Source organism: Sinocyclocheilus rhinocerous, unplaced genomic scaffold (assembly GCF_001515625.1).
Source record: "Sinocyclocheilus rhinocerous isolate Xijiao unplaced genomic scaffold, SAMN03320098_v1.1 scaffold128, whole genome shotgun sequence".
Classification (NCBI taxonomy): Eukaryota; Metazoa; Chordata; class Actinopteri; order Cypriniformes; family Cyprinidae; genus Sinocyclocheilus; species Sinocyclocheilus rhinocerous.
In genome coordinates, this window is record NW_015666174.1 from 391,554 (window position 1) to 397,806 (window position 6,253).

The 6,253-nt window shown below is 37.1% G+C and overlaps 1 pseudogene; it reads right to left on the reverse strand.

Annotated features, from left to right (window-relative positions):
* Window positions 1-273: 273 nt before the first annotated feature.
* LOC107731963 (apoptosis-inducing factor 3-like) overlaps window positions 274-6,253 on the reverse strand; it is a 15,244-nt pseudogene continuing 9,264 nt past the window's right edge.

Genomic DNA, 6,253 nt, shown 5'->3' on the forward strand with positions numbered 1-6,253 from the left:
GAAGCTCAGAAAACTGCAGCAAGAACAGAATAAAAGCTTTTCATATTCTCTTAGTCGAGTGTGGGTAGTGGTCCTCCTCTCTGAAAATCAGTGTTAAAATGGCAAACTCTTTGTGAACTGAGTACAAAGCTCTTGAAGAGACATACTGTAATGCACTGGCCTTTATAAATGCTACAAAAAACGTCTTCCAGAGTAAAGGCATGATTGGATGGGATGGACTGTGGACAGAATGGCTGAATTCTGATCATTCGGAGTTCAAACTGTTGTCAGTGGTCAAATGGGCTGCAGCTTCAGCCAGCTAAGGTCATCTGACCTATAAAAGAAAGAAAACCACAGTAAAAAAAAACAACAACATTAACAATACAAAAGAGCTCTGACGGTATGTGGTCGCTTCTTTAAAGGAGCACCTAGCATTTTTTACATAAAAAGTTTTATATCTGAAAAAATGAATTGAGCATTTGACCAGTATTTCAACAAATGTTTAAAATGATGTACAGTACACTCACATCAGAAGAAGAATCCATATCATTTTGAGATCAAATGACCGGCTTTTTCCGTCTCATTGGCTGCATTCGAAATCACATACTCTCTGAGTAGGTACTTCTTTTGAATAAGTAATCACTCTGTGAGCATTATCAAGTATGAATGTGTGTAGTATAATTGAAATTGGGATGTACAGTACTACATTCGTCACGTTGTCACTGTCATGTGACCTGTTATGTGTCAGTCGAGTCACCTCACTGCTATTCACAGATCTTTTCATGGGATAGTAAAGTGTCCATTAGATGTGGAAGTAGTAAGTCGTTCAAATACTTTCACACAGACTACTGTTTTAAGAATACTGTGAATTCAGACATACTATTCTTTTCACATACTGTTTTTCGTCTATTATATAGTCGGGAAGTATGTGATTTCAGATGCAGCCATTGTTTGGAATAGTATACTACACTACTTTAACAGGTATTACTTTACGTATTAACATATACACTTTCTGTACTAATTTATACCTTTAAGGTCCCAATATGCGCCTTTTAGGGGTAAAAAGGTACAAAGATGTAGATTTTGAAAAGGTACTGCCCCAGTGACAGCTTTTGTACCCTTTTTGTACTACTTTATTTATGCAATAAGTAGTATGCTGAGCAAAGTATGCAAATTTTCAGATAAACTTATGCCATGTGACTAATCAATTTGGGGCCATAGGAAAATAACATCTTCATTAGTTGTGTAAAAAATGTACTACTAAACTATAATGAAATATTGTGGGCTAACTAGGCTAAAGCTAACCAGCCAAACCTCAACTCCTTGGTTGTTTAGAAAGATTAATACAATCAGTAATGAATAAATGATTCAGTGAACCTTTAACTTCAGTGAAGGATATCTGTATTTTCACATATACTGTAACTGATGTTGAGTTCTCACTCACTCTGCTTCTGCCTTTGTAATCGCTCTTCCTCCCGCCAAACTTTCTGCTACCACAGAGACAGCCGGTTCAACATTCAATCCTGCTGCAGCCACCACCTCATCATCCCTGCAGTTAAAAGTACATAACCAATATTTCAAGCTTTAAAGAGAAAACAGGTATAAAGAATGGACACCATAACCCTACAGCTTCTTACTTGAGGTAAAGTGCCAAAAACTTCACGTTCTCAAATTTCCCTTTCAGCACCATCTCAGTGTATCCCTCTCCATACCCTGCGGATAATGAAGAATAAGGACATAATTACATAAAAATATGTATTTTACAATCCGTAAAGCATGATGAGTTTGTAAGTTAAAAGGCCGCGCCAGCATATCGAATAGTTCTCCCCAGCAGGACGGTCCAATAGAATGGCACTGTGTTTAGCTCCACCTCCCTCTGCAACATGCTTAAGGCTGCAATCCTTCCTAATAAGGCAAATGTTATAATGCTATCAAAGCAATTTGAGCACCACAGCCCAACACAGATGAGAAAAAATGTAACGCAAAAGTAATGTATTGCATTGCTTTCCATACAAGGCAACTAAGTAATGCAATTAGTTACTTTTTTAGGAACTAACGCAATATTGTAATGCATTACTTTTAAAAGTGACTTTCCCCAGCTCTGTCTAAATGTTGGCAAAATTAGCAGATATTCACATCTTTGATTACCATGTGCCTGCGCTATCTGCCAGTGGCCGATGCTCACATTCTGGCCTTTTGCCATTTTGAGAGGAAAGGAGGTCAGATCTCCTGCACAGTAGACGTCTGTTATGTTGGTCCTCATGTACAGGGACATGATTAAAGATTTTGGAAGTGTAAGCTCGATGTTTGAGCTCAAAGAAATTGGTCTAAGCACTTACCTTATCCACAATTACATAGTTCTTAGAGTCCATCCTTATTGGACTCCCTTTCAAAAACTCTGAATTGGGATTGACACCTCATATGAAGATAATTGTGGAGATGAGCGCACAAAACTGTTGTTCAGGTCATTTAAATTCAAGAAGCACTTTGTTCCCAGTTCAACAGCTGTACATACCAATTCCAACAATCGACAAATCGGCTTCAATAGTGATGCCGCTCTTCAATTTCACAGCCTTAACCTATGAAAAAACAGTTCATTCTGTTAATAAGTTCTAATGAACTGGATGAGGCCATCGTCCAGTTAAAGGTAGGGTATGTAATTTTTCAAAAACACTTTAGAAAACTGATTCGGGCCGAATAGCAAAACAAACTTGTAGTCAATCAGCAATAAGGGGCGTGTCTACTCGTGATGTGGAGGAGAGAGCTTTCAGTGCATGGGACGGACATTAGCCGAGCGACAGAAAGATAGAGATGGCGGATAAAAAACAAAAGAGGAAAACATTTGCGGAACGATAAGGCAAGAAGTAGGACCTGTGTAAATATCGGATCAGCTTTCCAGCGCTGGAGAGAACTTAAGGAGCGGAGGCCTGCGATCGGACGCCGAGGTTGCTTTGTTTCTTCTCAATAGGTGAGTAACACCGTGTCTACAGCAGCTAAAGTCTGCCTAGACTGGACTCGATCAAACGACCGTTGAAAACCATTTGAAATTTGTGTCAGCACGTCATAAATAGAACCCGGCAGCAGTTTTCTGTCGGGGATTTGTTGCGCCGTGCCGCTCAAGTCCGATGTAGACACGGTGTACCATTGGTTTTGCTTTGTTTCACAGAACTAATCGTTGCCTGGGTTGCGTACGTATATGTGGGGCGGAGCTATCAAAATAGGGGCAAGACCCTTTTGGGGTAGGGGCGTCTTTGTTTTGGTGATTTCAAATATCAACATTGGCTACCAGAAATTGCTTACCCTGCCTTTAAGTGTTCTTGATAATGTATTTCAGTCAACTAACTTCCAAAAGAAAGACTGGCGTGTTGTTTTTGGAACAAATGACCCTGTTGACTTTACCCTCCTATTTTCACCTTGAACTTCTGCGACGGCGTCATTCATGTAGAACGTCAACCCTCTCTCTTCCAGCATCTTAAAGAACAAGCAAACCAAAGTAAGAAGATTATAAATTAAGCACATATTTGATATCGGTATGACTGAGATGGTTGTATTGCCCTTTATAACATACCATCATGGTGACTTTTTCTATATCTGGGCCTAGAGTCTTCTGATAGGGGAGTTCACTGCTTCCAATGATCGTGATATACTACTGGCCATATTTATCATATAGGCGGCCACTTCCATGCCTTAAAAGCCAAACAAAATAGATTCGTTATTTTGGGGGAGGGAAGCATGTTGAAAGAATAATTCACGTAATATTTTGTCATCATGCTCTTTTCCATACATTGAAAGAAGGCAGTGACCCAGGGTTGTCAATTCAAAAATAAATAAATAAACTATAAAAGTGCTTTAATATTGCTCATGTACTATATTTCATGTTTTCTGAAGCCATAGCTTTGTGTGAGTAATACACTTCAAACATAGTTTAAGTTAATAGTTAATATATAAAGACATATATTTTATAAATAATATTAATTTTTTTTTAAAAAAGGTCTTACAAAAATGCCTAAAATGGTGACATTTGAAGACGTACTGCAAATCTATCTATCTATCTATCTATCTATAAACCTACCTACCTATCTTGAATGATTCTTCTTTGGGATACATCCATAAATCAATTGATAGCATTAGCTTTGCAGATGCGAAAAACAGTTGCAGGGAGACAGAAGGTGGTGAATGTGCTTGTGTGTACCAACGAAGGAAGTGCCCACAATGACTGTCCTGCAGCCCATGCAGGCATAGTGGATGCACCGGGCATCCTCTGGTGTTTCCAGCATTAGCACATTTTCCAGGTCCACACCAGGGCAGTCTAGGCTCTTTGCTCTGAAGAACAAAGATCAAGTAGTGTCTAAGCTCTGCATAGATGAAAGTTGAGTAAAAGATGAAAAATAATACTGTATCAAGACATATACCATAAAAAGTACAGTTAAACAATACTTTATATCAGTAATTATCATCTGCATCCTGTTGCAATAAGGATTTGGTCATAGCACTGGATTAAGCCATCATCAAATGTCACTGTTTTCTTGTTTGTGTCTATTGATAAAGCCTGCACAAAGAACAACTATGAGATTGTCATATGATTCTTGGTATTAATATTGGTATAAATGAGAGAGAACACAAGATTAACTCTCCCCTCTTTTTTCAGCCAGACCTCAATATCATACTTGTGGAAAAATTCCATTCTTCTCATTAGGAGACTGTCGCTCTCAGCATTCATTATCTAAAACAAGATTGGGTTAAAGGTTAATAATAACAAAAGCATCTGCTTTATGCACAGAAATTCCTGGGATTGAGCCTCAGTGGAACCATGATTATGGAAGCAGTTTTGGCATATGCTGATTTGGTGCTCAAGAAACATTTTTTATTATCATCAATGTTGAAAACACTTGTCATGCTATATATATTTGTGGAAACCCTCATATATTTTTTTTTAATATAGCATATTCCAATTTAATCCTTGAAATTTGGAAAGAAAAAAATATATAGTTGTGAATAAAACAAAGATCATTGGAGTACATTTTACAGGAAAATGCTGTTTCAGTCTCTCTGCTTAAAAATGTAATGTTTAATTCAACGTTACTTGCCCTTTCCTTATTATTTATGAAATTTACCAGAAATTTCTGAGTGAAAATACTGTAGTTTCAAAGCCATTTTTTCCCAGTGTATAAAAAACAAAGAGAGAGAGTGAGAGTTCATTTGTAAACAGTACAAAATTTCTCATAATGTTTCAGTAGGCCTAAACCATAAGTATATTGATAATGTAACTTAATACAGTCTAATATCTTCATGTTTGAGATTTATATAGCTTGCTAAGACCTAAACCAGTTTGGGTTGTTCTGCAAATAATTAATCTCAAACCGCATATGAAATGCATTAAAAATATATTCTGTAAATTCTTTTAGGAATTTAAGATTAAAGGTTTAAACATTTTCAGAATATTCACCAACCAAGATGTAACCAGTAATGACAATATTATTGTAATTGAATAATGCATTGCGATTAATAATGTCTTGTCTTCCTTGCATATGTTCAAGCAGTATCACTCAAGCAAAAATGTTGATCTTCCTTGTGTGTCACAACAGTTCAATAAACTAGAGGTTAACAGAGTAACCTACATTTTAGACATTAATGTCAGTTATGGCAGTGAAAATATTTCCAAATGAAGCAGAATCAATCAATTCAAATGTAGTCACAAAAGTGCAAAAAAATGTAACATCTTTTTCCTGCAAAAACAATTCTAGCACCAGTTTTCACAGATCTTGTGCCTCACCTTGCCGAGTCTGGTTTTGTCATATGGAAGGAGGTCATCTCTAGATATCATAATAATCCTGCCGCCATAGTTTTCTTGCCGTAGTGTCTCAGCACACATTAAAGAGGCTGCGCCTGCGCTCAACAATACACACCAACATTAAAACTGTAAACAAAAAAACACAGCAAATAAAGGGAATATCAGACATTCAAGGGCAGGCTTTAAGATGGCTTAGATCCTACCTGTCTGATCGCTACCACTTTGTTTATTTAAATGGGGAGTCATCTTAATTATCACCAGTAAAGTATGGAGTGCCACAAGGATCTGTCCTAGGTCCTCTGCTATTTTCAATATACCGGTACATGTTGCACCTTGTTAATATTATTAGAAAATACGGGATTAGTTTCCATTGTTATGCTGATGATACTCAACTATATATCTCAACAAGACCAGATGAAACTTCTAAATTATCTAAGCTAACAGAATGTGTTAAAATGTAAAAGATTGGATGACCAATAATTT